This window comes from Catharus ustulatus, chromosome 4 (genome assembly GCF_009819885.2).
Source record: "Catharus ustulatus isolate bCatUst1 chromosome 4, bCatUst1.pri.v2, whole genome shotgun sequence".
Lineage (NCBI taxonomy): Eukaryota > Metazoa > Chordata > Aves > Passeriformes > Turdidae > Catharus > Catharus ustulatus.
Genome location: NC_046224.1, coordinates 39,199,413 through 39,221,238, shown reverse-complemented (window position 1 = coordinate 39,221,238; position 21,826 = coordinate 39,199,413). Strand labels below are relative to the sequence as shown.

General features: G+C 39.3%; 1 long non-coding RNA gene across 1 annotated transcript in view; it reads left to right on the top strand.

The window, feature by feature from the left end:
• LOC116995843 overlaps nucleotides 1–20,508 on the top strand; it is a 54,153-nt gene extending 33,645 nt beyond the window's left edge. Inside the window, exons 10-12 of the long non-coding RNA XR_004417785.1 lie at nucleotides 14,916–15,068; nucleotides 18,646–18,765; nucleotides 19,432–20,508. This is a non-coding gene — a long non-coding RNA (uncharacterized LOC116995843). The remainder of the gene's footprint in view (nucleotides 1–14,915; nucleotides 15,069–18,645; nucleotides 18,766–19,431) is intronic.
• The last annotated feature ends 1,318 nt before the right edge of the window (nucleotides 20,509–21,826 follow it).

The window sequence follows — 21,826 nt, the reverse complement described above, 5'->3', positions numbered from 1 at the left end:
TGTTTGGTCAGCTTCTATTATAGCAATCTAATATGATAGCCCATTATGTTTGAGTCACCCAGTAGCTTCTCCCAAATTAAGCAAAGGAGGAAAAGAGCTTAAAATATTTATAATGCAAGACTGCACATCAAGTTATAGATAACTTCAGTTTGAGATGAAGTCAGATACCCTCAATTTTCTTTTGTAGTTGTGGAAATCTTGGTGTGACTCTGACACAGGTCATAGCCCGTGGGTTTCTGAGCAGGAGGCTGATAACACTGTAAGTTGTGATTGTGGGACTGAATATCCTTCAGAGTGTGAGTAATATACAGAAATGTTTTCTACAGTGCCCAAATATTATTTTTCATCAGCCCCCTAAAAAGTTTCAACCTGCCCTGATTTTCTCCATTGAATCTAATAGAACTGGATTAAACTACAGGGGAGATGAGAACATAAATTTGATTCTTTTCATTCCATGTAATATTAGGGTTTGTATTCTTTCAAGCTGTAATAACCTCTAGACTTCAGCAAAATTGAAAACCTTTAAATAGCCTTTCACAACCTTTCAGTGTAGTAATGAAGTTTTAAGTGCTCACTGGGGATTTTCAGTTCAGAAAAATCTAAGCAGCAGTAGATATTAAAATCTAATGTTTACTTCAACTCTTTTAAAGCCTAATGGGTTTTTCTGACAGTGTAATTTTTAAAAGGTTGGGTTTCATTTATTGATATAGTATACTCACTCTGGAAATCCTTTTTCTTTAAAAACTCTGGTGGGAACCTTATACTTTGTTGGAGCACCTGAAAGCCAGATAGAACAGGGAAAAGGAAAACTTGCCAAGACCTGACTAGAACAACAAGCAAGTTAAAAAAAAAAAAACCCAAACCCACAACTCATGATTTAAACACCACAGGAGGCAAAAAACAAATTAAGGATGCAGATTCCCTGTGTGCACATAATTACAAGTATGTGAGTCACTGGAGTCAGCACGGTTGCTCATCTACCTAAAGACCTGGAGAGGACGAAAGTGTCTGACTGCACTTGACTCGGGGAGTAGCTAAGCAGATTTTATTTATTTATTTGTTTATTTCTTCATTTCTTCATTTATTTATTTATTTATTAAGCTGCTGCTCAAGGGGCTAGCAGTGGGAAGAGTAAATTGCAGGGTGAATTTACACTGATTAAAGAAACACAGTCTGTGTACACAGGCGTTTCTGATGCACAGTGTGGGACTGCAAGGGTTCTGGGGTTTTGTGCTGCTAAATTAGTGGTGAAAAGAGGATCTGAATTTCTTTGAGACTGTAACAGTGTAAGCCCCAGAGGGATATTTTTCATTGCTGCATGCTCTATATACAATGTTTCATACATATCTATTTTTATTATGCATACAAGCAGTTATTAGTACTTGCTGGGAACGTGTAGTAAGGTGACTTGTAGGTTTGCTTCCTGTTATAATAATCCATTCAGATGGCACTTAGATATCTTTTGTCGATAGCTTTTCATCTTCTTAGATAATAAAATAAAAGCAGAAGGAAGCAGAGAAACAAGGAAACATGAAAATTATCGAAAATTCCTCTATGTGACAGATGAAAGTCCAGTGCTTCTAAAGCAAAAAATTACAGCACATTTTCATTAAGGAGATAAGCATGTAGAAGGGAGAGGATTTGCTTATGAATATCTCTTAAACACATAAATACATGCAAATGAAAAGAAACAGGTCCCAGCATAGATATATATGTAATATCAAAATATCCCGTGTCTGGTTTCCAATTTCTAGCTAATTTTGACTCATCAGTGTGTGCTAAACTTGAAGAGCATGCTTATATCTCTTGGTTAAACAAAATGCTATTGGCTAACTACCACTGCAGGGTCCCAAGCTGCCTACTGAATTCCCTGTTTATCCATTCAGGACAGTTTTAGCTTCACAGGGAAAGGAACTTCCTCACTTGTGTTTGTTGCTCTCCTTTTGCCCTTGGACTGTACTTCGTGGAGAAGTGCAAGGAGAGTCACAGATTGATGCCTGGAAATTAAGAGTTAAAAACAATTACCAAAGAACATGAAGGCCTGTGATCAGTGCCCTGCTGTTCCAGTTTTGGGCAGACATCCTTCCTCTGTCCAGCAGTCCTGGTTCAACAACAGCACAGTGTTAACACATTAGAGAATGTCAATTGTTGAGCAATGCACAATGGCACAAGTCTTCAGTCTTCCCAAGCTGAAAGAGACTTTAGGTAAAGGGAAAAGCTAAGAAGCCAGAGAAATGTTCCCAATATGGGAAGCAAAGCCTTGGAGAGAGAGAGAAAAAAAACATACAGTGAAAGAGGTTTGAGAGAGACATTTGTAGTTCAGAAAAAGCAGTTATAAGAACATTGCAGAGAAAGATACTCAATTAGAAAGTTTAGGAGACTGAAATGTGGGATTTCCCATTTCACTTGTCATGTGATGCTCAGTATTAAATACTCCAGTTGAAGGAGATCGTTTCAAGGAGTCATATGAGCACCTTGCATGGGTTTGGTTCTGGCTGCTGCTTCTGGGAGGGACACAAAGCTGCAGTCAGCTTTCCTCCTTGTCTCCAGATATATGCGCTTTCTGACCATGTGAATGTAGCTTTCTGCAGCACATAAGGTACAGAAATGCAGTGCCAGCAGAGCGCTTGCTTTTCATTTGCAGTCAAAAGTCCCATTCACATTTCTTTCCTGTAGATTTATTTAAATCAGTCTTGAGCAGATAGGAGATGGAAGAAAACAAAAGGTTAGGAGCAAGAGGGAATGCTGACAGAGAAGAAAAGCAGGTTAGAAAGAATAATTGAGACCTAGAATGAAAAAATGACAAATGCATTACCCAGACCTCTGTCTCACACAGTAAAAGAAGGAAGCAGGGAAATGAACAAAAGGGGAAATGCAGTGCAAAGAAATGATAGTTTAGGGATATGAAAAGCTCAGAACAGCTGTGAACACATGCTGGGCCAGCTCCTTCACTCGGTGTAACTACTGATTTAGTAGATATCAGAGTGGGCATGTGTGTCAGACCCACAGAGGGGAACAAAGCCAGGTATATTTCTACATCAGGTCCTGGTCTTTCCTTCAACAATTTGAAGCTCACTTACGGGAAATCTTTGCGCCTCTGCCATTCCCCACTGTCCCCCAGCCTTATGTTCAGGTGGAGCAAAGCATAAAATTCAGGCAGACCGAATGAAAGCACCAGGCAACACAGTGGCAAATGAAAACACTGCTGATAGATACAGGCTAATGGACTTCAGAGAGAATAATCTGAGTTTTCATGCACATTGCTGCTTTGAAATTATCTGTTAACCACCTAGGAAAAAGACTGTGATATCACTGTGAACAGGTCACTCTAAACTTCTGCTTAATGTGCAAATGTGAAGCAGTTGATCAAGAAGTGGCCCAGTTAAACTGTTTCTTTAATGCACTGGCTACAGAATAAGACTGAAAACATCACCTCTGCCATGATTCAGAAAGAACACCATCTCCCTTCAGCTCCATGCTGTTTTCAGCCAAAGCAATTCTGTCTTGGAAAGAAGTTACAAGAGGGAAAGTCTTCAGATTCATGGCACAGCTTAAGACAGAGTAAGATTTCAGGTCAACCGTATGATCTTACAAGGTCCCTTCCAGCATGAGCTGTTCTATGAGCCTATGGTTTTGAAATAAGAAGAGGCTGAAAAGTATTGGGACTGTTACGTGCACAGGGCATTACCCAGCAGAGGTACTTTAGCCCTGTGTCCCTTTTTTTAGCTTAACAACATATGTGAGAGGGCACATATCACAGATTAAAGACAATGAACTTTAAAAAAAAAAAAATAATAAAGTGTTGCAAATTTATCCAGTTGATAAAGATAATTCCAGTTCCTGGGAGTGGAAACAAAAATTGAACATTTGCAGGGGTAATGAAAGCCTCCATGCTATCTTCAGATAGGATACTTCTTTTCATACTTATTGTTTGTGATTATAAAAACTGAAGTTGACAGGCACGAACTAATTGCTAGGTGTATGTCTCCATTGCAGAAAAGACTGCTGTGCAGATATGTTTGAATTAACTGAGAAAGAGGTGATGCACTCTCTGTGACTCCTGGCACTTGAGATTTCTGTGTTAATTATAAAGTTTAGGAGTCTCCATGGCACTGCTGCTTTAAAACTGACAATGCAAGCTAGGAACTTCTCTTGTCAGAGATTAGCTCATATGTCTCGCACCATCCTCTGGTCTTAGAATCACATGAAAAGATAGACTGAGTTCAAGATCATCCTAGTCTGTTCTTCCTCAGAGAGCTGGACCAAAAAAACCATTTGTTCTCATGTACTTTTGTCTGTCTTAAGACCAAAGAATTCCACATCCTACCTATTCACCACTGACATGGTTCTCTTTGGTTTTAAAAACAGCCTTTTTTTTTCATTATTCTAATTGTCTCTTTCAGTTATATGAAATGATTTATGGTAGAATATTCTTATTTCTCTTTCAAGATGTTCTCCATTGGCATACAGTTTTATTTAGTTTCTTCAAAATTCAGCATACAATTTTAGCTGGAGATTTTCCAGTGATGGATGATTATTTTTTGAGCATAACTCTATGCTTTTTGACCTCTCATATCAACATTTTTGAAACAAGAGTGGTTTCTTAATTCACATTAGTAAGGTGTATGCTTTTAATTTTACACTATTCTGTCATGTAGGTGGCTAATGTAAACATCAGCAGACTCAGGTGTAATGCACTGCAGAACCATGTTTGATATAGTCCTCTGCTTGATAATCAGCCACTGGTAGCTACATTTAAACTACATTTTTCCAGCAGTTGCACCTGAAAAAAATTCCCCCAGAAAACTTTTCCTTTCTCCTAGATGGTGTCAAAAGCCTTATTGAAGAGGGGGTATTTGACATCTACTATAACTTACATGTCTACTCATCAGTCTCCTGTCACTGGAAGAAATCAGACTCTTGTGGTGTGATTTTTTCCAACAAGTCAACCTAGACTGTTGTTTATCTTGTTTTCTTTTCAGGGCTTATGGACAGTCCTTTGTTTAATTGCTGGTTTCAGTCCTTTTTGGGGGATTTGAAATTGGGCTAGCAATTCTTCACTTTCTCCTGTATAATTACCAGCTTTCAGTGAGCCCTTGCCAGTTTTCTGATATCTCACTAGTCACCCATGAATCCTCAAAGACTGTGGGTAATGATTCTGACTTTGCTTTAGCCAGGTATTTAAATACAATAACTGATCAAATTGTTTTTTAACCTCTTATCTGCATTAACCTGAGATATTATCCCACTATCATTGGCGTTGTTGGCTGCCACATTGTGACTGGCCTCTAGCAAAGAGATGCAAAAAAGCAGAAAACTTGGATCTTATCATCACTACCTGTTGCTGATATTTCCTTTTTAATTTATGTTCCAACTTTTCTTTTTCATCTTCTAGTATAACTAATACTCTTGAATGATTTCTAGTTACGTACCATGTCATTGTATCTCGTTTCATGCTTTTGTGATTCTGTCATCTTTGGCTATTTCTGGAAGCCTGTCTGTAAGCAAATATAATTTTTCCCTCCTGTATGTCTTCCAGCAATGTGAAAAGATTATTGTTTAGTGAACTCTTTCTCTCTTATTTTCTCCTTATTATGGTTTGCATTTATGTCCTAAGTACAGTCAAATTAGGGAACTGCTATTTCTCCTCCAATGTTTTTCCTTTTCTTCTTTGTTCCTGAAGAGCTGACCAGTGAATTTTTTTATGTTATCCATGTCTTGCAGTCTTTTGGTTGCTCTTTCTCCATAGTGATGTTCACTTGAGGTTTTTTCTATATTCTAGTTTTTCAATTACTCATGTTGTTAGAATGAAATACAGATTTACTTTTTTTCTGGAACTTTCTCTGCCACCTGCGTTTAGTGGTTGTTGCCAGAGCATCTGAGGGAGAATGGGATTCTGTGTCCCAGTATATCCAGTTTCCATTAGTTACATATGTAGCTGAAATGCTTGGGTGCCACTAAGTCTTTTCATTTAAATGGTTCTAGTCATGAAATTATCTTCTACCAGATCATCCTGTTTTATTGAAGTTTTATAGATTCCCTACTGCACATATTTCTTCTAATCATTACTTAAGAGGTTGTTAGCTGCTCAAAAGTCCTCTCCTGGGATCGCAGGGCAAATAAATATGTCCTTAATATTTGAAATATCAGATTCTTCCTTTCTCCTCTATCTGCACTTTTAGAGAAAGTTTTGTACCATCTCCTCTGCTGATTCTGAGAAAGTGGTTGGATTGAGCCTCTATGCCATGTAAGCCGTAATTTTGATCGTGTTTGAAGACTTCAGTCCACTTGTTTATTCCACTGTATGTATATTCCGTGTACTTGGTATGCAGATGTCGAAGATAATCACTGAATTTGATACATTATTCTCTTCCCAGTGTTTTTGGCTTGACCAGATAACTCCCGCTAATGGTTGTGCATGGTGACTAGCTTGCTTTGTCACCTCTGCCTTTCAGGACAGCTCACACAAACTTTAGTGGCTCATGTGCAAAGATTGACCTCTGGTGGATTAGAGGGGCTACTGGTGTGACCCATTTGGGCTGTTCCTGCATCTCCTACATATCTGCATCTCCTGTGTCTCTGTACACTTTGGAGCTGAGGCTCCTGATAGTGGCAGGTGAGATTCCACCTGGTGTTTTCCATACCTCTGTATGAGCTGGAGCCTGATGGCTCCACAGGTGAGCCATCTGACCAAGTCTTGCTATTTCATTTATCTCAAATAATAAACCTGAGATTTTTAGATGTCCTTTATTTATAAGTGCAGTACAAAGAGGAAAGCTCAGCAAGCTTAAAGCCAGTAGGAACAACTTAGCTGCAGCTGCATCAGGTGTCCATCTGTGTTACCTATGCACCAAAAGAAAACAAGTGGTTACTTGTGGGAGAGCTTGTCAGAAACTGAAATCCCCACTGTCTTTAGCTGGTTATGTAGGTTCAGAATTTCACTTTCCTTGTAATTCTTTTTTTTATATATAATTTGAGAATTTAATTATTTTTAGGCTACATTGTGTGTTGCAAAATTGGCTTTGCCATCAGTGATGCAGCATTTGCCTCTTCACCCTCCTCATCCTTTAGCCCAGCTACAGCAGCAGAACAAGCGTGTGTCCAGCACAATGTAAATCAGCATGCTTACATTTAGATTTTCCAAGTCTTAAGACTGTCTATGTTTGCATAGGTACTTCAGTTTTCACAAACCACCTCTGTGAGCAGTGATTTCTTGTGCTTGTTCCTCAGGAGATGATGCATATACATTTCCAGGATGGTATAAAGAGCATGGAGTGAAAACAATGACTTGCTTTGGGGAACACCCGGGTTGCTATACTGCTTGTGTGCCAAGGAGAAGTGGGCAATTAAGGGCTGTGCCCACTGAATTACCTGCCCCTAGGCTGTGCTGGAATTGGTCCTTCTCTGACTACCAGATGTTTTGGTAAGAGAAGACACGGGCATGGAGGAGGACCCTGGGTCTTACCCAAATGCCTCTATCAGTCACTTCACCATGGTGGGTTTCCTTGTGTCAGCAGAAGGGGGAGAGGAATCCAGGAACATCTTTTCTCCTGTTATATCTTTTCTTTAACATTGATTTTTTTGTGAGGGATTCTGAGAAGCATATTTAAGTGGAGAAGTTGGGTGGACATGAAACTGCTGTGTTTCTATTTTAACTTTATTTTCCTGCTGTTGGAGATTTATTTTTTAAATTGTGTGTAAATGCATTTCCCATGCTACTGTGAAAGATTGAGTTAGTTAAGAACTGCATGAGCTGTCTTTATATTACAGACTCAGATTGGATAAATAAGGGGAAATTCTGGGACTGGGGAGTGACGGCAGGGGAGGTTGAATTACAGGCAGTAAATGTTGCTGAATCCTATACATTTTAAATAACCAATAAAAAAAGAGATCTTTTTAAGGTCTTTTCTTTTGTCAATGCATTGTGTTGAACTGCTCTGATGGACGAGACTACAAAGCCATGGGGAAATTCTTCAAAGGTCTGGCACAATCTGGAACCTTGGTTTGCTTTGATGAATTTAATCGTATAGAGCTGGAGGTAATTGCAGTACCAGTTTCTTAGCAAAGTTGGTATTCAATGAAAGTGACAAGCTTGACAACTTCATTAACAGCACTGACATTAAACAACATTGACTGAATTTTACTGTTAAATAAAAAAAAAAAATACTATTTTAGTACAATTTAATCAAATGCAACCGGTTGTCCATGGCAAATCTCTCCTTGTGATTTTCTTATGGTTTCTGCATTTTTTACTGAAAATTTTTCTGTTGAAACCTTGTGAGCATAGTGACAGAGGGAGGCTTGTGGGGAGACATTGTATTTGGTTCGAGATAGATTAGCGGCGAGATTTCTCTTTCGCACGGGTGTGCAGCTGCCACTCACAGCGCCTTGAAAGACAGGAGTTAACTTCCATCTTCAGAAAGCTCACAGCCAGACAGAGACTGCTTTAATACCACATTTATTACTTTGCTGGGGAGGGGGGAGCAAAACAACCCAAAAAACAGCCCTGCAACAAGGGATCTGCAACAAATGAGAGCTCTGGGTTTTAAGACAGTAATTTATTGCACTTACACAAAGCATAATTAAGCGTCCATATTGGGAGATACTGCATAACTTATTTTCTTGAATAAGCTGATCTGATTGGTCTTTTATAGCTCCAACATTTTTCTGGGTTTTTTTTCTTTTAGAGTCACTGCTACAAGCAACCCTAAGTAGAATTCATTTATAACCATTCATTTAAATTTCTGCTTCTAAGGTGGCACAGAAACTGGCTTTAAAAATACAATATGCTTGCTATATTTTCCATTATCTTATATGAGACCATTAGAGATCCATAGCTGTTTCTGGAAGATGTTATAGCTTTAGCATTTTCATTCATTTAGCAGCTTATCCCTATTTGATCCATAGGGAATTTTTCAATGCACCGGGCAATTTATTAGCCAAAGTGTGCAATGGATTTTTGTTTGTATTACATTTAGTAGCACATTAAAGCATCCTTCTGAAGTTTTTAAAAAAAAAGGACTGTTTTTTTCAAACTAAGACCATGTCAAAGGTCTTGCTTTGTGCTTCACTTCGATGATCTTTTTATCTGTTCAGCAAACGTTTACCCTTCGAACACCAGGTCTGAGCAAATGTAGGTGTAGGAAGATATGTCTGTACTCACCTTCAGCTATGTTTATTATCAAGTTTTGGTGAGCTGGAGGAGTGGAGCTGTCAAACAATCCAAAAGGAACAATAGTACATCCACTCTGCTAGGGTGGACAAAATTATAGCATCATTTCTTCCTTATTGCTGTTTTGCTTCTCGGCTACACTTAGAGAGATTTTCTCCCTCGACTGCAGTACCACAGAGAGCAACTGTGCCTGCATTGGTTCTTTTTCAATAAACAGGCAGCAGGCACCCCTTTTTCTATTAGAGTGTAGCATACACCAAGTAAATGCCTGAGTGAAATCTCTTTTGCCTTTGTGCACTTTTTTCATTTGCCCACTGACAGGAGATCCCTGAAGACCAGCACTAAGCTCCTCTTCATTAGAACCCGGTTTTCAATTTAAATTTTAATTAGAATGGATGACTAGGATACTCACCATTCGCTGTAATTTCTGCATGCAACTAATCAACAGCCAGAAAAATACCTAGTTTTAAATTTATTTATTTATAAAATTAAGCTGCTTTTTTATAACGTGTTTGTTTCTTCTAGTTAAAATTATTTTAGCTTACGTCATATAGTTGCATTTTTTGATGGGTTTCATGCTTGCAAAGTGATATCCTTTTTTCATTCTTATAATGTAAAGTCACCTAAAACCTGAATTCTTACATTAACATAGAGCTAAGGGGTAGTTAAACTACATACATGTGCAGTCTCAATGTATTGTGCTTTTTAGCCCTTATTTGATTCATAATGTAATATTATTTAACAATATATTATCATAAACTGGATATGTTATCTACTCGATGAGAGTCAGCTGAAGGATTAAAGGTATCTAGTGTTGATTTTACTTGTCTTTTCATAATTTATTTTTGTTTATTTCAATTCTAAGACGTAGGCTGCATGTATTCCAGCTGGAAGATAGACCATTAGATTTAAATATTACCTATGTGGTATTTGTAGTCCTCAAATTGCTGAAGCAATTTATTTCCAAAAGAAAAAAGTACCATACTAATGGCAAAGAATTTTATCTAAACAAAGGTCAATGTATCTGATTAAGGAGTGTTTCAGCTTCTGGCACCCACAGGCTGCCATAGGTAGAGTGAGATGTTAAGGGATAACTTTGGTAGAGAACACATATATTTAAATGATGTGATACAATTTGAAGGCTTTTTATAGCATATGTAGATCAGTGCCTGGAAATGCAACAGAGGTCAGTGGATATTTTATTCTGGTTCATGTTTTTGGTCAATCCTTCCAACCACTCCCAGACACTGGTCACTCCCACTGCAATTGCCTGGCAGTAAGACAGTTGGGTTTGTGCAGGAGTACTAATACCAGAGGTGTGAGTTAGGAAAGACTTTGGGTTTGCTGAGACTTTTTCATGTCTGAAAAATAGTTCAGGTCTAATACAGTGCCTAGTCTGAAGATTTCAGTTTTTTAAAACTTATCTTTACAATATGTCTGGTTTCTTCCCCCGGTCCAGTCCTGTGACATGTGTCCCATCTGCACAAGCTGGACTCATCTTCTATCATCCACTCCTAAATCTGAAAATTCACGGAGTTATTCATTTTTTGTAAGTGTTGAAATGGACTAGATTAAAACACAGAGGCTGTAAATGGCCTGTAGGGAGAACAATTGAGAATTCCACCAGGAATTTTGCCATTAAAGTGTGTATATGCTAAATTTTGTCTCATTATCTTTAATTGCTCTTCAAAAGCTCTGATACTGTCAATCTTAATTTTATATAAGTATACACACAGGAGCACTTAGAATACATGGTGGAGGATTTGAAATTTCTAAATATTTTTAAACTCATGCACTGGAACATTTTCTTAATGTCATACTATAGGAAAGAATAAATGGGAGAAGCAGAAATAAAATATTCCCTTAGAATTCCAAGTACTAAGATCTAAATGGCAATAAGTTCACTAGTGTGTTAGAAGGTCTGAAACTGTGCAAGGGGCAAATATTTACAAGAATTTCAGACTGTGGAGAAAGTTAGCTAATATGCCGTTGCATCAGGCCAGATATTACATTATAATAGATCACACAATTCAAACAACTCCAGAATTTCTCTTATTTCACAGAAAGATATTATGCTGCATTTTTGTCTTTAAAGAAAGAACTCTTTGACACCACCATAATAAACAGAAAAGTAGTTTTCTAACAGGAAAATTAAATAGGACAGTATGTTTTGCTGGTAGATGGCAAAAGAAGTGAACTCACCTTTTCTGCAAGTATATTCCCTAAACTACAGATGGAAACTGATCTAATTCCTGTAATAAATAGCCTAAGAAAGACAAATCCAACCTTTTGCTTTCTGACACCAAATATATGTTTATTTATAATAAAGTATTTGGATTACTAGCCTCAGCTATTTTCTCTTTCCCCCTTCTTTTTTTTTTTGGGTTGGTTTTTTTGTTGTTGTTTTTTTGTTTAGTATGCTCCTTTGTGTTCTGCTGTGCACTTTTTCAGTTCCTGAAAGAATGCTGAAACTTCTTTCTGCCATTGAACTAGTGGTTGGTTTTGACCTAATATCTGCTTTGTAATTGCCATTTATAAATCAGGGAAATCAGTGGAATTATCTTAAAGCAGAGCTTTACATCCAATTAACATCAGGTAAAACAGAAAGACTGTTTTTTGCCTGTCTACACCTGTTTGATTTGAACCACAACATGTAATTTCTCTCATTGTCAATATATGTATTCCCTGAGCAGTAGAATCCTTCTCTTCCCAGCTTCTTAACCTCACCTGCACAATCTCTGCCACTGATTATGTCCAGATTGGGTTCCATATCTCCACATTATCTTGTAGAAGCTGAAGCATGCCCCCAGTTCCCAATTTAAAGCTGTCTTCATAACCACATGTTCTGCTTTGGGACAATGACATAAATTCTCATTTTAAATTTGAAAGTCCTCAAAAGATGAATTATTAGTGTTCCCTCCCACATCCAAGGAAAGGCCAGATATTGCCTCATGGAATATAGCTTCTTAGTGATGCCAGGGCTGTGATTCAAACTCAGCTATCTCTCAGCTGTCTAATCCCAGGGCTGTGATTCAACTCTCACAGAGGAGTGACCTGTGTTGTATGCAAAGGCTTCTGTATGGCAAGATCATCTCTCACTTTTGAAAACCATTAAATTTTAGAAGCAGAAATTCTTGCTGGAGACAATAATTTCCAGACCAAAACCACCAAGACCAAGACAGCTTGTATCTTTTCCTTCTTGGTGACAGAGGCAAGGGAAGATCCAAGTGTGATTACCTCTGATTCCCTCTGAAACCAGTACCCCCACCTGTAACCCACTCTGGCCTATTGTTCTTTGTGCATTCAAAATACAGGTAAAATAGATTCCAGTACCACCTCCAGCTTTTTTGTCATCCTGAAAAGATGTGATGGTTAATTGAAGACATGGAGTTGAGCAGCTAGAGTGCTAAGGAAATCTTGCACCACAGCTTTATGCTGCCCAGTGCTGATTCTGTGAATTTTGTGCATGAATTCTCTCAAAAGTGTGCTTTCCCAGCAGATAAACATTTTCTGGTGTGTATCTCTGTGTATCAGTAATGGTTGTCTATTTATGTTAATTTTGCAATATTTTTATTTTATGGTACCTCACAAGGCTGTTCCATTTTCCCTACTGTTATGTGACATTCTCCTGTGCAAGCTACCACTTAGCTATTTCTCTGTTTAGTTTTTTAATGACCATGTGTTTACACAGCAGCCTTGCAAACAGCATGCCGTCATCATTTTTCCTTACAAATGAAACAAATAGCTGACTTGTCCTGTTCATTTTCCAAATGCCACTATAAATTCAGCCCACTGAAACTATTCTGGGTAGGTTCTGCTATTTACTTATTTCCATAAACAAACTTTTAAGCTCATCTGTCCCATTTTTAACATTTTCAATACTCTTTCTTTGAAGGCTTCAAGAAAACTATGGATAATTAGTTTAAAGGCTGAAACCCCATTTTTCTTGTGTTTTGTCTTGATATTCATGACTATAGGGATGCATTGTCAGCTATTTGTAAGTTTGTGGGTTTTTAAAAATATGAAAACATCTATTTTATCCTGTAAGTAAAAATAATCCTTCTCTATGCCCTCCTAAAATTCTCCTGAAATGTGTCTCTCAGTGTCTGTTATATCTAATGTGTTCAGTTTAGAAGGCTGAACACACAGCATCTAAAGATCTAACGTCTCAAGATGGATTTGGACCTCTTTCTGCTGCTTAAAATTTAATGCACTGCAAATAGTGTGCACTGGGAATGCTTGCCAGCCCCTTTGCTAACAATTCAGAAGGCAGAAGAGGATTTAGATCATTCCTCCAAAGCTCTACACTAGCACTGCAGTACCAGTCTCAGGAAAAATTTTTAATGTATTTGTAGTAAAGCAATTTGAAATGGTAACCTTACAGCAGTCAAAGAAAGTGTGGCCATTAATTTCGAAGGCATTATGTGTTCTCTTGTTAATTTAGTGATGCACATTGGCATGTGAATAATGAAAGGAACTACTCCAACTGGTTCACTTGACTGTGCCTTGAATCTCCTCAGAATCCAAAAAACATAGGATGTCTGTACTTTTGTATTAATTTTTTTCTTTTCCTGGAAGTCCTATAAAAATTGAATCTAATTGGACTGATGTTTTGTTTAGGATAGTGATCTTATTTTAAGTGAACAATTCACATGTCAATGCAGGTTTTTTGCCATGGACATATTCCCAAGTTTATATAGAAATCGACTTTAAAATCCATTCTTCCCTTGCTGTGTTTTTGCAAATGTGCAAGGAGTAGATATTCTGAATGTCCCAAAGATGACGTTTTAGCAGATGACTTCATTATCCTGGCCATTTTGAATTTAACTCTACACTAATTTTTCAAAGTTTTTGATTATTTGTCATTTAATTTATGTGGAACTTGCCCTCAGGTAATGGGACCAATATGTTTATAGCATGTAAAAGACGCACTTGCATCTCAACAGTGTGTTTGACTATGCCGGTATTTATTTCAAGTATATAAATTTTCCACATGTCTGTGTATGTATTTCATCTTGATGAAAAGCTGCCATATTTTCCTTAAAGAAAATACATGTCGTATTTCATTTCTTCACGAGGCCAATGTTGAGACAGTTGTTGTGGGGCTTTTCTTTTTAAACTGGGAACTGAAGCCAATGTTTATTTTCTGACTTGCTTAAAAAGAAGACTTAGGTTGCTACGCTTAAGTGTACTGCCATTTTTCCTGGATAAACAGGCTTCTAGTTAACTCAAATGTTTTAAAGGATTTCCTCTGAAAATATTTATTCTTCTGTTGGAATTTTATATTTCCTTACCTTCAACAGGACCAGAATATAAAAGCTTGAAAGCAGGTTCCATAGATTTTTCGGGAAGTCCCTAAGCAAGTAACCAATAAATAAATTTGGTCCAAAATAGGGAATTAAAGGTAAGGAGGATTTGTCTGGGCAGTCTGCTTCTGAAAGGAAAGGACTTATTCTTCACTCTCATGAAGAACAGTTGATGACACAAACATAAGGAATTCTTGGCAAAAGGGAAATGAAGGATTTCTAATGTGCAAGTAGAAACAGTATCTCTTTTGATGAAGCTAATGATGTTTTGTGTTGAAAGCAGAATTTAGGCTGGAGTTACACTCAGCGTGATGATTTCCTGCCTTATGCCATCAAAGACTTACAAGCACCACTTTGACTAAACTACCACTTGCCCATTAACACGGGGAAAACACCAGCCCCAGGTAAGGCATCCTGAGTAGGTGTGTCTTTTACAGAGTGGGATGCCGATCTCCAAGAGCAAAGCGACAGGGGTGGAGACAAAGTGCTGGGGTGGACTGTTTGAGCCTTGGTAGCAAGGAGAGGAATTACATCCTGGAGGCAGCAGAAGTGTAACACTGCCCTGGAGGCTGCAGACATCACCTACACAGGTACCCCAGCCCAAACTAATTACCACTTTCTCTTGTTTTTAAGGGTTGCTTTCTGTTTGTTGCTAATTTCAATTCTTTTTTTAAAACCACATTCCTAACCAAGATAGCCCTTGATGTAAAAATAAACACAACAAAATCCCAAACCACTAAGTAAATTCTCTATCTGCTTCCCTGGCTTCAATAAACTAGTAGCTTCTTTTCAGCTAAATAATTTATTTTTGCCTATTATGGTTTTAAGCTATAGGTTACTACTGAGTAAATGTTCTGTCCTCTACCCCAGACTGGATAAACTAATAATTCCTTTTCAAGTAAGTAATTTATTTTTGCCTATTACAGTTTTAAGGGATAGGTTATAATTAGCAATGCTCATATTAAAAAGGGGCTGTTTATCTATGTTCCGTTTAATACAACATGGGAGAAATGATTAAAAGTCAAAATAAAATGGAATATTTATTATTTTGCCCATCTGTTACTTACAGTTAGCTTTTGCATCCCTGGACACTGTGGAAAATAAGTTTGCATTAATTAATTCAAGCAATTCTCTATTGTACTACCCAAAAACAGTGTGTAATATTTGCAGCCTACTTCAACTGTCAAAAAAGGGTGAAGGGAAATATGAGAGATATATTTGAAGACATGAAATGATAACTTAAAAGGGGGATCTTTTAGGAATAAGAGAGGCTGTGGTTTGGTTTTTCGTTTGGTTTTTGAGTTTTTTGAGGGTTTTTTTGGTTGGTTTTGGTGGGGTTTTTTGGTGTTCTTTTTCCCCCTGGTATAATTGCCTTCAAACACACATGAAAAAAACCGCACAAACTGTAAAAATAATAACTGAACTTCCTCCTAACTATCTGCAGTTAAGTTGGAAACAATGCATCATTCCCTGTACTTTCTTTTTGCCCCTGCCCTGTATGACAGCACTCTATCTTTGATGCTAGATTTCCAGTAGGTAACCTTGCTACTTTGATGAAATGTCTTTGAGAGGTGGGTTCACAGAAGAGAGTTCGCTAGTCTTACTGTCATAAAATGGAGTTTTAAAAGAAAAAAAAGAATGGAAGCTGCTTGCTCTTTACACTTAGGAAAAGCTTTGTTTCACTCCAAAGCCTGACAATTTCTTGCATAATCCAAACAGAAGTAATTTTTCCATTAACTAAACTATTTTTTCTGACTAGTTTAGTTTAGTTCTTACTGTCCCATTTCAGAGCTGTGTCCAGTAGCCTAGCACAGTGTGCTTCTCTCCACACTGTACATACTCTAGGTTGGGAAAAAAGGAAAAAAAAAGATCCTACCAACCTCCAGTAGGATTTCAAGATGGTCTACATTGAGGATTGGAAATGTGGCAGCCAGCAGAGCTCTAGTATCCATTGTAAAGCAGAACCACCATTAAATTATGTATCTTGTGGCAACTCAGCAGCTTTTTCCTTTTTACCAATCAAACTTGTTGGTAAATTATGGCAAAACAAAGCCTTGTGGAAAAGCAAATATTTCATCTAAAACTGAACTGTCTCTGGTAAATAAATTTTTTAGAGGTAAATTTCTTGAGATTTGCCATTACATTCAGGAGAGATTTATCAAACCTTTTTCTATGGGTAATTTTAGAAAGTCCAACTAGGGAAACATTTTTACAGCTAAATAAGTAGCTCAGCTACACTGGGGAGCAGGTTCAGAGACTGCAAACACTGACATTTTTGCTGAGATAGTTTCATGGCCCTCTAGCACAAAGTGATGAGCAAAGAAAACTGCAGCTCTTGATTAAAAAGAAATTCACTTATTTAACACTCTTACTTTTAATATCATTTTAGCCTTGAAGTAGCCAGTGTGAAATGCAACACTGCATGTCTTGCTCATATGCATTAAGTCCTTGAATGCTTCCATTTTAATTTGGAGCTGAAGTTTGACCTAATTTAAAGTTTCTGAGTCTTATAATTATAAATTGGATGTATTCCAATGGCTAGTGTTGTGTCAAATCTGCTTTTAAAATGAGTTCCAGATTTTAGTTCTTGTCACAAGATCTGTCCTTGCAACCCATGGGTGACAAGGGTAAAATTTGTCCTTGTCTTCACTGGAAATCTGAAAGTTAATTTACGGACATTGGAAGTGTTGGTTTTCAGTAAAACAATCAGAGATATCAGCTTGCCAAAATTAACTCTACTTGATGGTAGAAGAGGGCATTTTCTCTGGAGGGATCTGTTTTATACTCACCTTCCCTTTGTCTGCTTGTTCTCAGGAGGAGCTGGTGGAGTGACAGAGCCAACTTCTTCCCTCCCTGCTACCAAAATACCTTTCCTGACCATCACAGAAAAAATACCCCTGTGAAACTACTTCTGTTTCAAACCATGAAATATCAACTACTTCTCTCAAATAGAAAGTTTCTTTGAATATTTATATCCTGCTTTTGCATTGCATAGTGCAGAACTGTACATTTGTACACATGAATTCATAGATTTTGCTCACTGAATTTCTCTGTGCAGAGGGCTTGGGCACTTGGCTGGGAGGCAGGGAGCCAATGCCCTCCTGCAGGAGCCCTGACCCCTCCTCAGCTGCTGCTCCAGGGTGAGAAGTGCTGCTGAGCCCTCTCAGTCCTTGACATAAGCACATGTTTAGTAGCACATGTTTAACACCAAACCAAACACCCTGACAAAACTGAGTGCTCCACTGCACTCCCTGCACTCCCCCACTGGAGGGAAGAGCACAGAGGGAATAAATTATAAATGGCGGGTATTAGATGTTGTACAGACCACATGGCTAGAGGTACACTTATAAAATCTATAATATATACTAATAATGAATATAAATATGTAGTACAATACAAAATTACACCTATAAACATACATTAACGATATGCTCGATTTACCATTTCTGCAGTAGCATTGTTTAAAAACTAGTGCAATATATTGTTTTTAAACTAAAAGCTACATGTTTTGTCAGGATAATTTGAGACCACATACAGTAAAAATAATCTATCAAAGAGAATAAGTATGCTTTGGCTGGAAATGGGATTAGCATGTTCTTGTCAGAGGTGTTATCAGAGGCACTGGCTATGGAATGTGTAGCCACCCATCAAAGGGGCTGCCCAAGTTGCCCCAGTGTGCAGGCTGAGCAGGGCTAAACTGGCAGGTAATGTGTGTTAGTCCAAAGCTTAATGAAATAGGCTGAGGCTAATGCACTTAGAAAGAAGTTTGAGATGCCGTGTTTTGGCTCATCATTGAGGCAGTGTGCAGGTGTTGGCTGGGATGGAGTTAATTTTCTTCATAGTAGCTAGCGTGGAGCTGTGGTTAGGGACACAGCCAGGATGGCTGATCCCAGGGACCTATATCCTACCACACAGCATCATGCTCAGTATATAAACCTGGGGGTAGGAAGGAGGAAGAGGGCACATTTGGAATGATGGTGCTTGTCTTCCCAAGTCACCACTACATGAGATGGAGCCCTGCTTTCCTGGGCATGGCTGAACACATACCTGCCCATGGAAGGGATGAATAAATTCCTTGTTTTTCTTTGTTTGCATGCAAAGCTTTTGCTTTGCATGTTAAACTGTCTTTATCCCAACTCATGAGTTTCCTCACTTTTCCTCTTCCAGTTCTCTCCCCCATCCCATCAGGGGCAGTGAGCGAGCTGCTCTGTGGGGATGAGTCCCCAACTGGCATTAAACCATGACAGGAAGGCTCTGTCAAATGAAAGTTGGCATTTGGATGGTCCAGTAAGTTATTAAGCTGCCATAAATCAGTCTTGTTCCTGTGAGAGCTTTTGTCTGCCACTGCTGCTCTGGGTGGGTAGGAACCCACTCAGCTGTTTTGTGGATGCCGAGCAGGGCTGTGCAATGCTGTGGTTTCTCACAGCCCACACATTTGTATGAGGTTTCTTGGCCCTGATGTCTTTTTGTTTCACTAGTGGTGTTCCCCCTCTCATTCTTGGCCAATCAAGAATATGTTTCTTGATATTTTACTCTAGGAAAAGCCACACAAGGCTTTCCAGTAGGAGAACCATCCTGGCAAGTCACCTCTGACAGTCGCTTCTTGCGTGAATCAAACCTGTATGGGGATTTCCACTGTGTTTAAACAAGCTATGATCTCTGCATAGATCAGAAATCACATCTCAGTGGAGACTTTTTCATACACACTTAGTATGACCCATTATGGTTAGCAATATGACCCTTTAAATCAAAATTATTTTAGGAGGTTATTTGTTGCTGGAAATGAAAAGTGATATATTCTAAATGGGCTTTTAAACTAAGGAAATAAAGGACTCGGGGCTTCATTGCAGGGCTTGGAAATTCTCCAAGGAAGATTTTTAAAGTTTATATCTTGTTTACTGTGTGTTCTCACTCACATATCTGATAAAATGTTATGTTTTCTTTCCTTCACAGCTACTGATAAAAAGATTTAACAAACAGCTGAATGCAGGAATTTACAAAAAAGTAATGTTCAGGAGGATATAGAAGACATTTCTATCCAAGATAAATAGTATAACTCATCAGAGTTTTATTTATTTTTACCACCAGTTTGGATGTAAATTCATAAGCACCACACTACATTTGGATACTGTTAATTTTGTCTTGTCTTTTTCAAAGACACAAGAATGAGAACAAAGCCCTTAGTATCTCTGGTTCATGTTTTCTCCAGTTTATAATGACACACTAGGAGCCTCGTAAGGACGAGAAATAAATGTCTGCAAAAAAACTCCTGTGTTATTTTAATTCTTAGCAGGCAATTGAACAATCAGAATTGATTTTTAATTTCAATTAGTGAGAAATCTAAAACAGTTGATATTTTGATTTGATATTAAAAATTGATAAAATAAGACATTGAAGATTCTCTTTAAAAATCACATAAGCATTTTCCTCATCTGAAACGTCCAGTTCAGATCCACCTTATATTGTAAATAATAAAGCAGGAGAAATTTTACTGTTTTCTTGCAGGTTTAAAAAGAAAAAAGTGAATGCTATGCAATAAGGTTTTAGCACCTATGTTCTACTCAGGTAGCAATTTACTAAATATAAGTAATTTTTTTAAATAGTCCTCATATGTTTAGTTTGTTTTGCAGCCTGAAAGTGAGAGGTAAAACTCATAATGAAAAGAGGTTGTCCCTTGTAGTTGCAGCTGTACCATATTTATGAAGACTTACAAAAGCAGTATGTACAGGTTCATCTTTTCAACAGCTATTGAAAAGTTGCTGGTGAGAGGCCTACAGCTACCACAGTGACCTGCAGTCTAGAAAATAGATTCTGGTTGCTCTATCCAAGGTGAAAAGCAGACTAAAATGTGGTTTGTGGAAGAATCAAGGGATCATCGAAGGACTTTTGTTACTTGCAGGTCTCTCTAACCTTGATTGACATGCATATTAAATTGTGTCTTGTTAAGGGATCTCTTTGCTGAGTGTTTATTTCTTGTTTGTAACATGAGAAATAGATGAATTCCGAGTAAAATACAGCCTTTTTGGTATCTATTGACAATTTTATTTACAACTCATGGCTACTACTTCGTTTTAGTAGGACCAGACTTCAAAAATTGCGTCTTTTGAGCCAGGGACTCCAGGTACAACATTCTTAATTAGCTAGAGGACGTTTTTATTTGTGATGCCTCTTCAAATCCTTAGATTTTTAAAATGAGACTTTGCAAGGATTAATAATCTATTTATAAGTAGATTATAAGAGATTAAAGGATTTTTTTTTTTTACTTAGTGGGTAACGAAATCTCACAGCATGGCAGCTGAAAGGTTACAGTAATTTCACGAATACAAGCCGCACCAATTTGACTAAGATTTTGCTCCTAAACCGGAAATGCGGCTAATAATCAGGAGCGGCTAATACAACCTCAGAAGTGCCTGCCAGAGTGCTGAGCCGAGCAGCTGCAAAGTCGGCATTTTGCGATTGTTACAAATCGCTACTTTGTTGCACCGCGGGTGGAGCCTGGCTCCGTGTAGGCAGAACGGGGGGCGGGGAGAGAGGCGGGAGAGCTCTCTTTCCTCCTCTGCCACAGCCCAGGGGAGAGACGGGGGGGGCCCGGCGCCGCCATTGCTGCAGCTCGGGGAGGAGAGGGGGGACCCGGGCCGCCCCTACCGCGGCCCGGGGAGGGGGGGGGAAGCCGGCGCCGCCATTGCTGCGGCCCGGGGAGGGGGGGGGGAAGCCGGCGCCGCCATTGCTGCGGCCCGGGGAGGGGGGGGAAAGCCGGCGCCGCCATTGCTGCGGCCCAGGGAGGGGGGGGGAAGCGCGCGCCGCCATTGCTGTGGCCCGGGGAGCCGACGGGAGCCCCGCGCAGCCATTGCCGCGGCTCGGGGAGCCGACGGGGTGCTTTGTCCCCGCCCGCCGCCGCCGCGGCAGGAGCGGGGAAACTCCGTCCCTGCCCGCCGCCGGCGCCACGGGCGCGGGAAAGCTCCGTCCCCGCCCGCCGCCGCTGCCGTAGGAGCAGGGGAAGCTCTGTCCCTGCCTGCCACCGCAGGGCAGCGCCGACCCGGGGTGACCGAGCCCAGGGGCAGCGGCGGCCGGCCCCGAGCTGCAGCACCGTGCTGGCCCACCTGGCCCCGTCAGCGGCCCCTAGCGGGCCGAGCCTGCACAGCCTTAGCTCAGCCAGTAAACCCCGCCCTCCCGCCGTTCTGTTAATAATTGCACGCGGGTCCTCGCTGCGAACGACAGAGCGGCTTATATTCGTGTGCGGCTTATCTATGGACAAAAACCAAAATATTTGCCAACACCCAGAGATGCGGCTTATAGTCAGTGCGGCTTGTATTCGTGAATTTACTGTATGTTGATTCTGCTTCATGTC